The sequence below is a fragment of the Anopheles coluzzii genome, chromosome X, assembly GCF_943734685.1.
Source record: "Anopheles coluzzii chromosome X, AcolN3, whole genome shotgun sequence".
Classification (NCBI taxonomy): Eukaryota; Metazoa; Arthropoda; class Insecta; order Diptera; family Culicidae; genus Anopheles; species Anopheles coluzzii.
In genome coordinates this window covers 3,705,680-3,725,383 of record NC_064669.1, presented here as the reverse complement: position 1 = coordinate 3,725,383, position 19,704 = coordinate 3,705,680, and the positions used below count along the sequence as shown (strand labels likewise).

At 48.0% G+C, this 19,704-nt stretch overlaps 1 protein-coding gene across 2 annotated transcripts in view; it reads left to right on the top strand.

Moving 5' to 3' along the window:
- The window catches only part of LOC120951088 (irregular chiasm C-roughest protein-like), a 199,220-nt gene that overhangs the window by 112,869 nt on the left and 66,647 nt on the right, over positions 1-19,704 (top strand). The gene's annotated exons all lie outside the window — the stretch shown is intronic.

Genomic DNA, 19,704 nt, shown 5'->3' with positions numbered 1-19,704 from the left:
TCCAAGCTTAGCATTGGAGCGTCCCTTTACTAGATCCACATTTTATACATCACCTAATATGCTCCAGTTCCCAAATCAAAATGTTTGGAGCTGTGTCTTGAATGGTATCTTAGTGTCTTGGGTCAGATTTTTAAACTTGTGATTGGAATAGATGAAATGCAATTTACAGGTTTGATGTTTGCAATGTTGAACTGGCTGGAGATATCATCAAATTTAGATGTAATGTCCCTAACCTCAACAGTAGGTTATAAAATCGTCATCTCGTAAAAAAAACTCCAGAAATATATTGAGAAATTAAGAACTTTTCAGTGCCGTGAAACTTACCTTAACATACCCCAGCTCCAAAAAAGGAAGCTCCAGTTTGCCGGAACATTTGTACACAGCTGAGACTCAATATTGAACCTTCAAATATGATCCAGGAGCTCAGCATTTACGGCTGCCTACATCCCAAAAACATCCTTACGGTGGTTCGCCCGCCCTACGCCAAGGACCGATAAACGATAGCACTTTTTATTTACATTTTACACCGCTTCAAGAGCATGCCCGCTTTTACGCTGGCACGGTTTCTAGCCGTACAGTGATCCGTTCAGCCGCACTGACACTTCATCGTGTAACCAATGGGTTGGCGATAGTTTTCTTCACTACGATTCCCAAGAAGCCCCACCCCCCTCCCCCAAATTTACCATAAGCTTTGCCGAACCGGTCGTTGGATTTAGGTGCCGTTTGGCTGCGTTTGGCTTTTAATCACCCCATCACAGGCAGATCCAAGGCATCACCGGCAGAGCCTGTTAAAATTGCTTCCCGCGCAATCTACCCACGCTCGCATCCTGGTCACGGCACCGACACGTCACTTCAACCTTAACACCAGACGAATAGAGTTAGAGAGAGAGATAGAAAAACTCCACCAAGCGGCAGAAACAGAAGCTCAAGATATCTCATTTAGTGGAAAAACGGGCATTTGTTTTTCGTGCTGTTTCCTTCTTCTTTTTTTTGATTCCCCACCATTGCTTTTTCCAACTCGGTTTTGCTTTCGTCCTGGGCAAGGGCCGCTTCATTTTTTTTGTGATTTTTTCCTTCCTCTCCTTTCCCATTCGCCCAGTGTCAGCGAGCGATGCGTTGGCGATAGATGTGCTGTGCAAACAGCAATCTTCATTAAATTTCTGGCCCTCCGCACCTTCCCAGCGCTCCCAGCGCGCACTTAGATGGGGGCGCCACCCGCATAAAGCGCGTCTCGCCCTTTTGCTCCAGCATCATTGCTCTTACCGGTTTTGCTTTCCCTTTTTTTGTCTCTCTCCCTCTCTCTTCGTTTGGGAGGACATTTTGTGTATCTAGGCAGGACCACGAGATTGACTCTCGCAGAAGAAACAAAAACGAAAAACCCTCCCCGAAGCCCGGAGAGGGCAAAAACGAAAACAGGAAAAAAAAAGTTCATTTCCGATGTGGTATCAACCGCGGGGAAGACCCTCAGCAAAAAAAAACCCCTGCTGAAATAACACTCCATTCCTTTGCCAAATGGACAAAACGTATGTGTGTGTGTGTATGTGTGTGAGGATACGATTCGTTTTCTGGAATTGACGCATTCCCTTAGTCCTTTCCTGGCCGGCAGCCACCGAGCAGAGCAGAGAAACATAGAAAAACACAGTGCTACCGTGCTCCGGAAGACATGGAACGATAAAAGCGATTCTTTAAGAGAAGCCTGGTTAAATGGTCCTGATAATCCTGCGCCAAGTGTTGGCCCTTCCCCGCACTGATGCCAGCGGTATAGCCGCAACGCAGTGGAAGAATACGCAGAACCAAAAAAAAGCACACACACACACAACCCAAACCTTACCATATCCATCCGGCAAAGCGAGCCTCCCCCACTGCCTAACAAGAAGCGATGGGATGTATCCGGCTTCCTGCCCGACGACAGCTTCCTGTAAGCTCGTCTTCAACTCCGAACGCCCTACCTCGGCACGGGGCACGGGAGTCATGAGACATGACTTTTTCCCCGGCTCAATCAACACCTCGGCGCACGGATGCGAGATTTTCCCGGACCGTGCCGCCACGTGCCGACCGTGTGCGCGGCTACACACACACACACAGAAGCGTTCCTCATACCAGCCTGCCTAGTGCGAGCAAACCTTTATCATTTCGACAGGATGTGGCCTCGGAAGATACCACTTAGCGTTATTTTCACCCGATCGCGCACACCAGGTGCGAAAGGAATGTCTCGGGCGCGGAACAAAGGGAAACGGTACGGTGGGGCTTGAATAAACAGTTTTCAAAACCTACCCAGCACACACACACACACACACATATATATAAACACAATGAATGTCATTCAAAACCAAATGGCGCACCAAAAACCGTCACGCGAAGGCGCGGTAAGGCGCGCGCGCGCGCGGCGGTGAAAAGTGAAAAGCGACAAAATGACAACACCTTTCCCGTTTTGATGGGTCCGTTTGGGACGAAGCGGTGGAACGGGCGCTTGCGAAGGAGGCCGCTTCCACGCTTCCCCTGAAACAGGCAGAAGGTTTTGTTGCTTTTTTCGCGCGCACCGGGCGAGCTTTGCATAAACCAATTCGTCGGTATCTTCGTGCAGGTCGTGCCAGGATCTGGGCACCTTAATTGGCCTGAGAGATGCTGCTCGGGAGGAGAGAGAGACAGAGGAACGGGGTCGGTGGGGGTTTGCCTTTTGGAAATACTAAGATTAACTTTCATCATGCGCCAAAATACGCTGCGGGCACTTCGGGGAGGGCTTTTTGCTCAGATTCTATTGCTATTGGAAAGGGAATATTTTTATTGAGCGGGTTTCTCGTGTGTTTGTTTTGAGCACGTTGCGCTAGAAACTACGCTTAAATCTAGTTTTTCTCTCGCAAAAAGTGATTTAAAAGATTTTTAATTGATACTAGTTAGATGACTGCGTAGCGCATTGGGATCTTGCAATTACAATATTAATGAAAATCCTGAAAATGCATCACCAGCTTTACTGTAAAAGTTTTCAATATTAAGTATGCATTTGAAACAAACTAGTAAGCGGGAGTAATCCCCTATCCAATCTCCAATAGTAATCCAATCCAATTGTAATCCAATTACTTCCGAAGACTCTTCTTTAGCTTAACTCGATGTGAAATAGTAGTATTGTCGTAATGATTTTATTGTCGTACTGATACTAATTATTCAAAGTAACTCACAACTGATTATAAAATCAAGATTCTTCAAGGATTGTCAGATTTGAGAAATTCTGGAGAAGCATAATATAGGATCAGATCAAGATCACATATTTTAAGGATTCTTCAAGAATCATTCAAGAGGTCATTACTGAGACATGGTCAATTGCTGCAATTGGACAAATTGAAATACCAAAATCAAATCTAAAACCTGTTCAGAGATGTCAGAAATATACTCTCAAAACAGCGCCCTCTACCAAAACTCATAGGCTACTAATTTTGACTATCAAATTCATTTGTATTTTCAATACTAACTGTATCTCCCGAAAGAAGTTTCGTCGTACTAACGTGTGGTCAAATTTATAACACTAAAGAAGGATTGGAACCATTCGTAATAGTTCCTCTGCGCAGAGTTACTACAAATGGTTACTAAGAACTTCCAGCTGGATTGCTGAATGAACCTCGACCATGATGTACCATTCCATTCGCAAATCAGTGTTGTGATTTTTTTCCCCCTCTTCTCCTTCAACAGCTCTAACAATTTGTGGAGGCAGTATGCTTAGTCAGCACTGCTAATCCTGCAAGCACTGCTCATACGTCATTCTCTTTATCCAACGCGTTGAAGCGTTGCCTGTTGTCTCATTACCGTGCCCCGTGCCAGTGCCAGCAAAGCTCTTGATAAGTGCAGTTGCCAGCCAGGTTGGTGTGCAGATTACCTTCCCCAGTTGGTAGCGCTCGATGAAAACACAGTCATCAACAGTCCTTCTCGCCCTGCGTGCCTGCCGGTAGATGAGCCCTGCTTGCGCTGTTTCCCCCCCTTTCCCAAAGATGTCTTACGCAGCGCAATCGGTTCAAATGGTGCAAATGGCGAAGAAAGTGCTCTGCTGTCCTGGAGCCAGACAAACAATCGTGCACGTGTGTGCGTATTATTTCCGGTCGAAGGCTGACTCCCTTCCGGAAGTTGGTTTTGGAGTACACAGAGCGTACGGTACAGTGTGTGTGTGTGTGTGTGTGTGTGTGTGTGTGTGTGTGTGTGTGTGTGTGTGTGTGTGTGTGTGTGTGTGTGTGTGTGTGTGTGTGTGTTTGTTTCATACTGGCGGTTGGATGGGTAAAGAGATTTTGTCGAATAATTTGTTAAGATAAATATTAACACAATTTCCGGTGGATTACACACTCTTCCCACCATTTCTCTCCTCCCCTCCCCCCCCCCCCCCCACCACATCCCACTGTGGTACAATAAACGCCAAAAACGGGTGGGCGATGCAGGCGCGTTCGGTTACGGAGGCGGCTGTCAGTAACAACAGTTAAAACAGGGCAAACCAAGCAGGCAAGCGGCAAGGTGCGTGCACGGCAGAGGGGAGTGTTGATGAGATCCAAAACGCCCCGGAGAGAGAGAGAGAGAGAGAGAGAGAGAGAGATAGAGAGAGAGAGACAGGGAGAAAGATAGTGAGGGAAGCCGAAGCGGGGCAACATAATTGGAGTTTGCAGGAAATGTGCGGTTTTTCGTAGCAAAACAAACACGAACAAACGCCGCTGCGGTTAAGACTTGTTTTGCTGTGTGCTCTGCGCGCTGTATTCCTGTGGCTTTCGCTTCTTGTGCCCCCCCCCTCCCCCCCTTCTCCTCACATCCATTTTTCCATCCCAACATCCTTCCCTTACATTATTTGTGTTTGAAGAGGTGGGGTAGTCCCCCCCCCCCCCCTACTTTCGCTGCCTCTGCATTGTCTTTTCACTTTTTCGTCATTCCGGCACCGGGTGCGTAGCGGTTTGAGTGGGCTGGTGAAAATTGGTAAAATTGGAGAGTTAAAAAGGCACATCTACCCGCTACGGAGCATTGGTGTCCTTGGGCAGTGGGGGAAAGGTGAGAGGGAGCTTCTACGAGCTGAAGAAAAATATCTTCCAAAGCTTGCTAATGACCTGCCAAAGGTGTCCTACTGCATTGAACCCCTCTGCTGTGGCTTTGCTGTGTTTTCTTATCGTTTAAAAACACACACACACACACGCGCGTACGGCATGCAATCAAGAACGCTTTCCCTTTCATGTGCCCAGTACCCCTTTTTTTCATTTGCAACAACACACGGGGCGAAGAAAAAAAAACGGTTTAAAGACAATTTAATAAAACCCTGTCCAAAAGAAAAGTCAATCGAGTGGGAAAATACCTTACACGCCGGCTTTTGGGTCGTCCCTTTTTTCATTTTTTTTTTTTTTTTTTTGTTTTGTTCTTTTGGCGAATGGAAGGTGCGATGGGTTTCGTGTGTTTGCTTTGCATAATGAGTCAGCACCCCCTGCTGGGCGGGCTTTAGCTCGAAAGGGTGCGGGCGGGCATTTGACATTTTAGTCTTCATTATGCGTCACTGTTTTTATTCCCTGCTCGGGTGTGTGTGTGTGTGTGTGTTTGAGCTGTTACGCATCACTTGTGTCTGATTGTTTTTTCTCTTTTTTGGTTCCGTTTCAGGTACGAATGGAAAATGGACGAATGCTCACTGGCGAGAGAGAGAGAGAGAGACAAGGTTTTAGTTTCCAGTGTTCCCTATTGCTAGTTCTAGTGCGACGATAAAGAAATGAATTCCGGAGGAATGTGACGAGAAATGCCAATGTTCTATGAGTTTGAGCCGGTTCGAACCCAACCCAGCTGGTGACATTTCGCCCCGAAGGCTATATATTTTTGGACGATTAATTAACGGTAATGGGGTTTTGGGCAAGTGTTGATGTAGGTTAGCAAAATGAAGAAGCAATTGGATGATTTTTCTGATTGAAGTAGCAAAAGCAAATGATACAAAATTTGCTTTCTTGAGCAAATACCTTGAGCAGCTGAGCAGCAATGACATCATTACTCCAAGACGAGGTTTTCTTACCCGCAGCTCTGAAGTTAACTGAATTCGAAGCTGACCTACACAGTGCAATCAGACAGAAGTTAACTGCTCTATATTAAAAAGAAATATTTGTTTGTTTGTTAAGTGATTGGGAATCAAAGAGACCTTATCATTGAATTTATAAACGATCCTAGATGTCTGGCGTATTAATAAATAATAATGAGTATTACGGCACAACAGACAACGTATCGTTGGAAGCAATGAGTCCCAATCAGAAAAGTCATAATGTGCATCAAATGTAATAGCCATCGCCAGAAATTGGTTCATTGATGCTCCATGCACGTCTGGTTAGGTCAACTTTTAACAGCCTGCAGCTCCTTAAAATACGAGCAGGTACGTTTACATCAACTCTAGCTCAAAAGGTTCGGTGAATCATCTTGCTTGAGGTGAATAATACTGTGAAGATTGAAAAATGAGTTGAAACAGGTTTGCAATTTAACTCCAGAATAGTTGTTTTAACTATCCGTTCAATAAAACTGTTCCTGCAGTTCAGTAAAAACTTTTTTTTAAGTATTTAGCACTTTTAAAGGAGAAATAGCTATATCCTGCCAACAATTTATAGCTTAAGCTCACTTCTGATTGCTCCAAATGTGCCAGTTTGATGCCTAAGTCCAGGAGGACTTGGTTTAAGGGCTTTATTGGAACGATGATTTCCGTCTATATGACCCTCATTGAAGATCTCAAGTTTGCGTATCTCAACATCCATCACTGTTTTAGTCCTCAATTCTTCTCGCAAATCAAGTATGTTATGTAATTCTACTTGAGGTACCGTACTGCTTCAAATTACGGACACTTAAGACACTTAATTCGGCATAACCCAGCTCTCATAGCTCATTTTACTGAATGATATGTTTTACATAACAAAACACATTTTTCTGAAGCAAATTGAGAAATAAAATAAAGATTTGCAATAATTTTACTCGAAACATTGCCAAATGTTATAAATCTGCAACGATTTTTTGGTTCATATTCGGGACAGTTTTGATCTCATGTTGCAAATTACATGTTAATTCATTAAATGAGGATTTATACACCGGACAGCCTCAAAATTTCATTTATAATCTTCATATTAATAGACACACACACTACACCGTTTTTTGTTTTTAACTTATATTCACGTCCGGACAACAAACTCTGAGGTACATTGTCCTCCTGGGTTGACAGGACGACTGTCTTGCAGACAATAGGGTTAAGCAGAAGTATTGCTGCGCGATTCGAAGATCTTTCCTGTACGGCCATTAAGGCATTTGGGCACATCTATATGTAGATCTATAGATACACATCTATAGATAATCAAAACAGACAGAGGGAGAAAGCATGCTCACTTTGTTGCTAGAGCCCACACGCTAAGTATATTGCAAGAATGTCACGATTATCGCCGACAAAAATGTCGCGACCAAGTGCCTGACCAAGAGTTGGTTGCACACAATGTCACCAAGCATGTGTTGGTCGCACCAACTGTTTGAGGCTCGCCTCTGATCATTACAGTGGAGCTCGTGACGCTGAGATGATTTTGTTTCAGCCGGAATTTGTCATGACTATGTATGACTATGACTATGATCACAGTAAAAAAAAAGTCATGACATAGTGACTGACCAAGCGCTGGTCGCAAAAATGTCACGAAGCAAGCATTGGACACACCAATCGTTTTGAGTATCACCTCTGATTATCACAAATGACTACGTGACGCTGATATCGATTTTGTTTTAGTCCGATTTTTTATGACATCGTCAGTGACATTTTGCAGCACTGGCCTCTGGTGGTGAACTGAGAAAATATTTATTTACTGTGGCTTCAGGGTCTACTAGAGGTCAGAAACATGTTTAATTCATTCCAGTACATCATATCAATTATTTAAAAATAAAAAAAACGGTATGGTCAGGGACTGGATTTGAAGATATTCAATAAAAACATGCCGAATGTTCGTAATGTGAAGCATAACGTACCAGTACGTTTAACTTCTCTCCGCACGTGCACCGATTGAAACTAGAAGAACTGTCTTTCATAATTATGTTGTATGGAGAAGACATTTTTTTGGAAACAAACACTCACAATTTTCCTTCCGATTACCATGGGAGAATGCTTTCCAAGCCCCAATCGCCCCCCCCCCCCCCCCCCCCCTGTACCTCGTTAACCCTCAAGCACGAGGACGAACGAATGTCTTCCATTATTGCGATGGTTGCTGTTTTTGGCGCTGATTAGGATCGGCCAACACTCCTTACACACGCTTACACTCGTTCACGGAAAGGCGAGATAAATAACACCAAATACGAGAGCGCATAAAAGCACCGCCCAAAGGAGGCACGAAGCCGTTATGGTGCTCCATTCTGCTCCCTTCCGCCGGGGGATGTGGGAATGGAAGCGCGCCCTCGTACCAGATCAGAGACTGCGCCTGCCCGTCGGTCACGTCGGCGGTCCGCGTTCGCCTCCGTTTGCATCCTTTTTACGACAGGACGAACCCCCCCCCCTCCCCCCTCCGTCAATCCAATACTCCACCCTTCCGTCCACCACCACCACCACCCACCATCAGCATGAGCTCACTCAACAGGGCCATGCGGGGTAGAAGCGATTCCTTTATCAAATTTCCTTCGGCGCACTGATTGCCCCTCAGATCAATTGGATCGGATCCGCTTCCGCTGTCCGTGCCCATCGAGCCCCCCCCCCCCTGCTTGCCACCACTCCCCCCCTTCGCTGGCGCTTGACCCCGCGCGCCCCCGTGACCGCCCGAGACGAAAACGGCAAACGAATCGGGGTAATAAGATGTTATTATTTTCGTCATTGTGTGAACCATAATGTTTTATTACGCAGCAAACCCCCTCTCCCCCCCCCCTCCCTCCCTCGTCTACCATCGAGCACGGTCCGAGCACGAAGGTCCCGAGTCTGCGTTTATGTTTCCCGCTCCAGCGGCTCGCTACTTTCCGATCTTCCACTCCCTTCCGTCTGGGCAAATAAAGGAAATGAAGGAGGGGAGAAAATGAAAATGACTTTCATTGCAGCTTCAGGCCAGGACTTTCTTTCACTCTCGCCACCCCCTTCCCGCCCTCCACCATGCGCTCCTTCCAGTGTGTTTGTTTAGCGACCATGATACTTGCTGATTTATTTTTTTGTTTCCGGTTGCTTTTCTCCCACTCTCTCTCTCTCTCTTCCGGAAAATTTGTGTTGTTTATGAATTTCGTTTCGTTTCTCATCGCGGATGCTTCCGGGGGAAGTGTTTTGTTTTGTTTTTTTTTTTATTGTAGTGCCTTGTTTTTCCTTTCCATTCCACGAATGTCCGTTCTGCTGGTGGAATTTTAAAACAGAAGCGCTTTGTATTGCCATGGAAAGCGGCAGTTTGCCTGCTGCGATGGCAGCGAAAATGAGCGGGGGAAGAGGGGTGAGCAATGTTTCCCCAAAGCAATTGTCTTCCCGTTTTCGGCCGGTGAAGAATGGTGCCTCATTTCCCCGACACAAGTGGCTACCAATTGTGCCAAATCTTGTCGCACAAATGGCAGGGTTTGCTCTTCGCATCGAAATTCCGCTGCGTAAGCTTATTAGGCATGCATTTGGCAGCACGAGCAACAAATTATTCGAGGAAACAAACAACTCTAAGCCCTTTCGGAGCCCGGGGGGTAGACAATCCCTGCGCTGTTGTGGCTGTAGTCTTCTGGAAAATCCCCCAAATATGGGGAAAAACAATCCTTGCATCGTTCGATCGAATTATTTCATCTCATATTCATCGATGACATGTCACTTGTCCGGAAAGATCGGTACGGACAACCATGAACAAAAAAACAAGAACAAGAGGCTCATGCCCATTGCCGACAACCTCTACACACACACACACACACATACAACCCCCTCACACGGAGCCGCCGCTTTCCCTTGAGTGAATTATTTGTGCACAGAAAAAAGAAAAGAAAAGAAAATGGAGCGTTCTCGTCAATTGGGAAAAGCTGCAAATCGGGAAATTTATTGGGACATTTCGGTTGATGGCTTCTGGAAATGGAAGGCTGGCTGTAAAGGTGTGCTTATGTGTGTGAGCGTGTGTGTGTGTGTTGATTGTCCTCGGGATTGTCGTGGCGTCTCAGAGCATGCCACTTCCCCCCCCCCCCCCCCTCCCCACAGTTCCGGGAAGTCGATTCAATCAAGACCATCCAGAACGCAAAGTGTCCTTCTAGTCGTCGTCGTCGTCGTCGAGAGGAAGATGTCAGATTTGCCCTTTTATGCCGGTGTATGCGTGCACTTTTCACACGCCGGCCCCGCAAAAGAGATACTGAGTGACAACTGAATAATTTATGACCGCGCGAGAGACACAGAGAGAGAGAGAGAGAGAGCGCGCGGAAGGAGCAAGGCACCGAGGTGGAGATCGTTTGTCTTGCGAATGACGTGCAAACTGTTGGCACTGTTTGAGCGTTCGACGAGGGGAGGAGGCGAAGCGCCTTTTATTCCACCCCCTCGTTGTGCAGTGTGCAGCAAGCACACCGTGTCAGTGTGTCATAAATTAGAGCCAATTGTAGAGGAGAGGGCCGAATTTCCACACGGCGCTGTCGAGTTTGAAGTCAATCCCACGGGCATTGTTCTTTGGGCTTTGGCAGCACGAAGAAATGGACTTCTGTGTCTTTTTTTTGTTTCCTCCTCCTCCTCCTCCTCCTCACGGGAGTGGGCAAAAAGGGGAATGCAAATTGAGCTCCAGGAATTTCCTAACAGTGCTCCCAACACATATGGAGGGGGACTACAAGGTGAAGTTACAAAATCAGTTCAACTCCACGCGCTAGAAAGCGCTTTCAACTTTCCCTGCGCGAAAGGATTTTTCAACAGTTTGTGGAAGCAAACTTTGCGGCAGCAAACTTCACGGCCCGCTCCCCCCCCCCCCCACCAGCTTCACCCACGGTTGGTTTCACATATCACTTGTCACTTGCATACGCTGCACATGAGCAGCAACACCGACACCGGCTTACCGCGCTTGATGATGGAAAATTATTTTCTTAGCCTTGTGTTTTGTTTCTCTCTCTCTCTCTCTCTCTCTCTCTCCTAAGCTCCCTCTACCCCAACCAAGCGCACAAAACGGTCCACGGCAACGCAAACTGAGCCCCCGCACGTGATGGAATGTCAAAGTTGACAGTAACGTCCCGGGCGTAAGGGGTGGGGTGGGAAGAAAACGCGTGCCGCCACAGCACGGCTGCGGGCGAACTTCGTTCCGCCAGGATAATATTGTTTTACAAGACAGACTAGCGGCAAAGTTTAGTGCACGCGCCGTGCTCGATTGGGCACGCAGCTAGAGTCATAGTTCCGAAGTGCTTGGTGGATGTCGTGCAGCAACTTTTGTGATGAATATGAAAAGCACGCCGCGCCGCGCGAATATAAAACTCCCCGGCGAAGCGCGTCAGCCTGTCAGCGGTGTCTGGTGAGGTTAAGTTTTGGGATTTTTGTTTTTGTTTTTTTTGTTTTTGGGGAGCGCAAACAGAAACCAAGTCCCCAGTGCAGGACTGCCCGAAGTCGTCGCCACTAAATGGGGAGCGTTAGGAAATTGAAGCGCTCGCCCTGACAGTTCCAAAAAGCCGGCTAACGTGCTAATGACGAGGGTGACATGATGTGCGAAGCTAAAAGGATTCCACATTAGGCGCATTGGCACGTTCCCGCACACAGGCACGTTGGGTTCGCATCGCAAGCGGCGGGCTAGGATCGCTAGGACAAGTGTAAACTGTGCTGGACGGACATCCGCACACCGCACACCGGGGCTGGAAGTCATCTCAGCCACGAGCAAATAAGCCCGCAACTGTCGCTGGGCGCTGGGATCGCTTTATGATTGTAATGATAATTCCATGAACAGCGCTCGAAACCGTCGCACCGAATGGCATCGGCCATTTTCGAAGCCAATCGTGGGCCCGCTCGCGTCGGCGTCGCGTGGCGTGGGATGATAATAAAATGTTGATTGGGATAATGGTACTTTGCTGTTTGCTGGGGTGCGGGCGTGGGATCGTTAGAGAGGATGGCCTGCAAAGACGTCACAAAAAACACACACACACACACACAAACAGCTCAAGCTGCTTGATCTTTAGGTTTTGGTCGTTCCTGTCTCTCTCTCTCTCTCTTTTAGTCTCTTCGGTTTCGGTTCTGTCGGTTGGCAGCTCATTAATGTAAACTTTTCGGCAAGACGCAAGGACACGCTTGCCATTCGCTTGGGCAGGGCTGAGTCGTCTCCCGCTGCTGCTGCTGCTGCTGCTGCTGCTGATGTTATAGGAGGACCATTAAGCCCGGGTCAGCCCAGCTTGTTGTTTGCTGTTGGCTCTGCTGCGTGGATGTCTGCTCTCTGCTTGTTCACAGGATTAAGGGCACTTACGAGTCGTTGGGGAGATGAGATCTTCAGCCACAACGAACCAGCTACCAAACAAACCAAACAAAAAACTGAAACCCTTCGCTGGATTTGCACTTCGCGGTCAGATATTTTACAATCGCTTGACGCTGAACCTTTTCAAACTTTGCTCTCTTGATGTCTGCTGCAAAGATCCTACCTTTCCTACACCTCCCCTCACTAGTTGGATCCTCTCTCCAGCTCATCAGCTCCGCCAGCATCGTTAAGCCGCGGAACGCCGAAAAGAGCATCACATCGTTGTCCTCAAACGAATTTCTCGCACACCCAGGGGAACTGGGGGTAGTTTCGACTCCTTAAGGTTTTCCCCTGCTTACAATAATTTTGCCAATGTAAACTTACTAGTAGACATCGAAAACACTTTTTTGATTCATTGTGTATCATCTTACGAGAAACTACGGTTCCTGGATTGATTTTGATAACATTTTGATAGAAATAAAAAGGTCTGTTTTTTGACATACTACACTATATAGTCTGTGACATATTATACTATATAGTTTAATGTAAAAATTACACCCTTTGATACAGAACTAATCGATAGTGTTTATAAAACAATGCTATTAACACGGAAACTATAATTTTGATGAATGAACGCCAGAATTTCTTATGTCCCAGCAGTAAAAAATGACATCGGCTGTCAATCAGCACCACCATGTGTTTATTTTTTGACAATCGACAGGTTTCTGTTCAGTGAAATGTGACTCAAATATTCGAAACAGTTAATATAAAGAATGTGTAGAAATTTGTATTCTTCAAAAAGTTCTATAAATACTAAAACAGTGTCGAACCAATCCTGACTTCCCCTCCAGCGCTAGCTAGATCGACTTTCGCTCCTATGAAGACAAGATCAACGACTGCACCCGGCCAACCTAGATTACCTACGCAACCACTCCCCCCCCCCGCCCCCCCCCCCCTTCCCCCCTTTTTCACTACAACCCTGGGAAACCCCCGGCAGTACCTCTGCAATAGGGTTCCTTTGGATAATTTAAACTGTAATTACGAATACCACCAAAGATCGTTTGACTTCTGTGTCAGTGCCGCCGGACATCCGAGTCCGGCCGGCTCACTGTAACGGAGGAGCCGCTGTGCAACAAACAAACAAAAAAAAACTGCTCAATTTCAGCTCACCATTCCAACCCCAACAAAACTGCCCAGAAACGAAAAACAGGCGAGACAATTCTTGGGTCTAGCGGTTCTACGGGCGATCAGCATGAAAGAATACATTCGCAGGGGATAGAGAACGCAGCAAAAAAAAAAGGTTGCCACTACCGAAACGGGCTCTCCAGGGTGTGTTGCAAAAGTGGAACGAGAATTAAATAAAATAAACGGGCCAACGGGAGAAAAAAAACGAAAGGTAGAAGACAGCGCACGGGGCAAAAAGTGTCACCCCGTGCGCTCTCGTGAATAAAAATGATCCAATTTGTAACAATTGTGTTCGGTATCGCTGGATTCCCCCGGTCCGCCGACACTTTGCACACTTCGGCCCGGCACCTATAAACACATGGAGAGAGGGTGAGAGAGAGACAAAAAAGACGGTCGTTCTGTTCTTTATTTTAGAGCTCACCGGTACGTGCACGGGTCTTTCGCCCGCTCCATTAGTGTGCGAGTATGACTGTGACCTGCTGGTGGTGCAATGGGGCATTATTTGGGTGCTCCGTTCGACGTTCTTTGCTGTCACGCTTGTCGCCTTTTTTTCACACTTCCAAAGTCCCAACCAAAACAAATACAAAAAAAAAACATACATACACACACACACACACACACAACTAAAATCAACTACCAACGGAGGAGTGTGGCCGAGATGGCATAATTGGAAAGACGCTCGTTTTCGGAACAGTTTATGCGCTGTTTTTTTCTCTCTCTCTCTCTCTCTCTCTCTCTCTCTCTCTCTCTCTCTCCACGACCGACCGAGCAGACCGAAGTGTGCCAATTCCGGCGCGATCGGCCGGCAGCAATGACGTGTTAATGGATGTAAAATGACCGGCCACACCGGCAGCCAGGGCGTCCACGCACACGCTCCTGTGCCCTTGCCGAAGCGCGAGGGACAGTTCTTTCCGAGTTCGAGTGGCAAAGTTTTCATCACCTCGGGCACAGAAGAGGTACGGTCGGAGCAGACGCCCGGGTCACACTGGTGGTTTGCTTTTTTTTTTTTTTTTTTTTTTTTTTTGGTGTCTAATTTGTTAGTCCCCAGCACAGAAACAAACCAGATAGAACAGTTCGAGCCGAGCCGGCGACCGGTGTGCAAACGGGGTTTTTATTTCTGTCTGTGAGTGGCTCCACGTCCCAGCCAGCCTGGATGGGAATAAATTTCTTCTTCATCTCCACCCCACCCTCCCCCTCTTTGTCTAAATTCGCATGTGGGTCTCCGCTCACTCGTGCGCACTTCATTAATTTAGCTCCAACTAGAACCGTCAGCCACAGACAAACACACCGAAGGGGCACTTACCGGGCGGCGGGCTTTTAGATTATTACAAAACCAAATGCCCGAGACGCCCTGGGAAAAAGGAGTCACCGCTGCACCGGTCCTGTCCAATTTGCGCCTGTCCTTTGCAATTTGTTTGGACCGTGCAGCTTCAAATGAAGTGCGACTCTCCTTCCTTTTTTTTTGCTTTATTGGGCTGTGTGTCGTTTGGAAACGAAAAGTCAATTAGCCCGTTTCGGTGGACATAACCTGCAAATATAGCACGCAAACACACACACACACACACAGAGGAGCAGAAGTAGGGCAGTTGGCATTTTTCCCGAGACAGTCCTCATGCCTCGTCCGCAAGCACCGCCACACGTAACGCCATTCCATTCCTGAGTAACATTCATGGCTCGTTTCGTCTTAATTAAAGATTAAAATTTCATTAGTGTCGAGTCGAGCGTACGGGGCGAGGAGCAGAGCAGAAGGGAGGCTGTGCTGCAACTTTCGCATGAATCTTTATTTGTGTTTGCACGCACAGAGCTCCCCCACACACTGCCGCACGCACGACACAACAAAAACAAAAAAAAACCCAGGGGGCACTGGGTCTGTGCCCGAAAATTCCCCCGAAGAAATAAAAAACCCTTTTTATCTTGTTAGGTAGCGCACAGCCCAGCTCTCTGTATACTAACACACACACACATACACACTGCTCGAGTGGTCAACCGCTTGTTCAGCGTCACCTACAGAAACCCGCTCAGCCGCACACATCGGACTCACACATGCCTGACTGGTTGATCTACTGGAGCGAGTGTGTGGCAGCCGCTGCTACTACTACTGCTGCTACTTTGCGGCGCCGGCTCGATGGACGATGTCCTCCAAATAGCGTATCACCAAACACTCACACAAGAAAGCCGCTGCGGGTGACGGCGTGTACATGCGCTTAATTTCATCACATGACGTCGTCCACTCCACTGCTGGAATTGAGTAATTACGAGCTCATCTTGCACCACTCTCATCGCTGATACAGATCCACTACTCTTCCAAGAAAGTTTTGCTTTTGCGGGTAAAAGCTTTTTCCGCGTCCAGATAATGGTAAAGTTAGGACAATTTGGTGTGTGTGTGTGTGTGTGTGTGTTATTCAGCAAATCAAGCGCATTTCAAGGACTCAACGCTGGAAGGGGGGGCTGCGCATGTGGAATGCTATTGATCTTTGCCCGTCCGCCATGCTTCTGGGAGGTGCCCGGCTTCCCTGTGGGAATTCCAATTTCCGGCAGGTATGCAAAACCACAGCCCGAGCCCGAGGAATCCGTGCGCGCTCTACCTTTTCGTGCGCCCCGCAGAACCCTGTCGGCCGCCCAAATTCCTGCCACACACACACACACACACACTTGCATGACCATTCTAACACCTTTGGGCGCGCTCGGGTGACTGTTGAGATGCGGCTAGCGCCTTTAAATTCCCATCACATACCGCAGATTTCCCCGGCACCGAAAACGGAAGGTGGCAAGATGGATCGAATCTTCAAACGGTAATTTGATACGGTCGAACCATTAAGACACTGATTGCTTTGCCGCCCCCGCGGCCCTACGGTCGACGGAAGAGGGACGGGATATGGAGAGAAGACACAAAAAAAAACAACAAAACGGAATAGCCCAGAAACGGAGATAGAGAGACGGGGTGGTCGGTGCCGCCCCGCGAGCTCGAAAATACCGATGATGATCCATCGGAAATGAACCGCTTGATTTGCCCGTGTGCGTGCGTGCGTGCGTGTGTTTGTACACGGATGTTGGTTTTGTCGGATGTTGGGAACTAAACGAACCTCAGCGAGCCAAGCAAGCAAGCCAGCAAAAAAAGGGATGCGGTCGAGAAGGAAAAGGATGTGCTCTCTCTCTGCGGTGGATTACGGTTGATTATGGTTGAAGCGGAATGGGGACTTGCTGCTGCTTCTCTGCCTTTTTTTTTCTTCTTCTTTTTCTGATGCTCTTCAGTATCCTGCGGCAGGAAAGGTGTCGGTATGCACCTTCATCAGCGTATCCTCCGGGTAGGAAGATGTAGAATGCGTGTTTGTTTCTCCCCTCTTCGCTGTTGTTGATGTTGTGTAGCTCATTTTCGGCATCATTAGCCGACCGGAGCAGTGTCCCGGTGCCGGGGGGTATCAAATTGGCCCTTCGAACCGGATCGGCCCTCCGCGCGTTCCCCACTCGGCTCCAGAGCTAATCGACGGCGTCGCTGTTGCGCTGATTGATTGGTTGTGATTGAGTTGCGTTTTATTTAATTCGACACTTCCGAAACGGTTCCTCGCCCCGGAACCTTGGGAACCGGACGTAGCCGGTTCGCACCTACCGAATGGGAATGCAAAGTGGGCTGGGACGAGAGGCGGGGGGGGGGGGAGCATCCATTTGTACGGCGGTCGGCAAGAAAAAAAAGACAAAACTGCCGAGAGGTACGGGAAAAGGCTTGAAAATTTGTTACAATTTCGCTTCCCCTTAAAACAAACCCATTATTTCCGTCGCTTTTCTTTCTCTTGCTCTCTCTCTCTCTCTCTCTCTCTCTCTCTCTCTCTCTTTCTGTGTCTGACTCCTCTGTCGCCCTCCGGGGGAAAAACAAAAAGAAAAACAAACTTGCTGGCTTGCTTGGTTGATTAAATTTCGTCCCAGTTATCAGTCACAGCTGGAACTCGCCGGCGAACCCATGCACTGGTGCTTGGGCAACCATCTCTCGATCGGTGAAAAAGGGATCCTTACAATGCCTCCCGCACTCACACAAGAATGGAATCTTCTTGGCAAGCACCAAACACACACACACACATACACGCAGGGCTATTTGTACCTTGGCTCTTCGTCCATTTGGAACCGCAGAAAGAAAGGGGGGGGCAACAAAAAAGCAGAAGCAAAAAATACCCCCATTCCTCTGTGTGTGTGTTTGTGTATGTGTAACTGTGGTTAGGGCGGGGCGGAGAGCGGGGCAGAACGGCCAAAGGGGTTTTAAATTTTATCAGTTCATCAACTTGTAATTATGCTTCGGGCCGTCGTCCCATCGGTGCTGCGGGGCCACCATCTTGAAACCACGGCTGTATGTGTGTGTGTGTGTGTGTGTATGTGTGTGTGTGTGTGTGTGTGTGTGTGTGTGTGTGTGTGTGTGTGTTTTGCTTCCCTTTTTTTCGCTTCCTCTTCTAGGTTCCAACTGTTGGTCATCCTGTTTTCTAATTAGAAAATGGTTTATTTGCCCTATTTTTCGTATTATAGCGAGAGTTGGGGATACCACGAAACAAAAAACGGCAGAAAACCCCCTATCCTTCCTTTCCGTTTCCACCGCCACCCTACCACAGTGCCGTAGTAAGTTTAAATATATCGATATATCCTGCCAGCACACATATAACAGTTTGTGTGTGTGTGTGTGTGTAATGTAGTAATGATTTTACATTTCCCATTTCCCATTTCGAAGCAGCGGACATTCTCACGAGGCATCTGGCTTGCGGTTCGCCCAGGCAAAACCTGTGCGAGCGAGCGGGGTGGAGACACACTCCGGAGAGTTCCGGAAAAATGCCTTCCAGCTGCACAAAAGGTACCTTTTGAGGGGGGGAGGGGGGTGGGCAGAAACCTTGACAAACGGTTTTTTGCAAATCTTTCCGCCCAAGTTTGAGCCAAATGGATTTCCAGTGTCCGGTGTCCGGCTCGTCGTTTAGGCGAGGAGTGCCTCAATAAACCACTAATTGATGCTCCGCCAATGCGGCGGCCTGGAGTTGTGGGTGGGGTGGGGATGGGGGGTCGCGCACATTATTCTCTGGGAAAATGAAGAATAATTCGTTTCTAGTCCAGTCCCGGGCCCTGAGCTGAACGGTGCCCGAATGGTGCACAATGTCTACCCGAAACCACCCCCCCCCCACCTTTCACCCTTCTTCCCATGATCTACACCGAAAGGCTTCATTTATCTCGCTCAGTCGGCTGACCCTTTTTGCCGCCGAAATTGAAAAACCGTTTTGGTTGAGGAAAAATTATTAACCAAATTAGGTCAATTAGAGTGAGCGGAAGGGCGTGCGGCGGGGGGTTGCATTTGGTTCTCGTCGACCGTGTGCCTGCGTGAGCCGGCTGGGACACGCAGGGGAAAGCGCCCGGGAGCGGGAGCGGCAACAGATGGAAGGGAAGGGAGGGCGTTTTTCCGGACAGCGCCAAACTGCCAAACTCATCCTCATCCCGAATGTGCACATAACTCATCGTTTATTGGTATCATTATCATCGATTGATACTGTGGCATGTTTAGGAAGGGGGGGGGGGGGGAGGGTAGCATTTTTCTAAGGTTAGGTGCGAATGCAAAAGCTCCCGGGGCCTGCGGTGTACGCCCCACTTCGCCACGAGCGAGAGCGCCACGAAGTGGCACGTGGAAAACTTTAGCGCAATTAGCTTTTCACAATTAAACTCTTCTTAAGGCCAGCCCTAACGACTTGTTCGGGGTCGCCGCAAAACCACCGCCAGCCTCATCCTCACACAAAACTCATTCAAACTTATCGACTGAGGGGTTTTTTCTTCCTTCTTGTTTTTGGGGTTTGATTCTTCCGAGAACTTGTTCAGCATTCGATCTGCCCCTGTGAGAATGCTGAGCAGAAACGAATTAAAAGCGCAACTAAGTGCTTCCCCCTCATCTCCCCCCCCCCCTCACGCACCCTGCTTCCGCCAAGCTCTGACAGGGGGAGGTATAATCCCACTCGCTAATTATCGACACCAGTAATAACGATTAATTGTCCGCATTGGTGCCGTCCCGGACGGATGGACACACGACGACTGTGCTGTCACTGTTTGTAGCCGCATGTAGCACATAAAATTGTAAACAAAACATTACGCTATTAAAATGCTCCATCAGTGCTGTACGGTGTGTGTGTGTGTGTGTGTGTGTGTGTGTGTGTGTGTGTGTGTGTGTGTGTGTGTG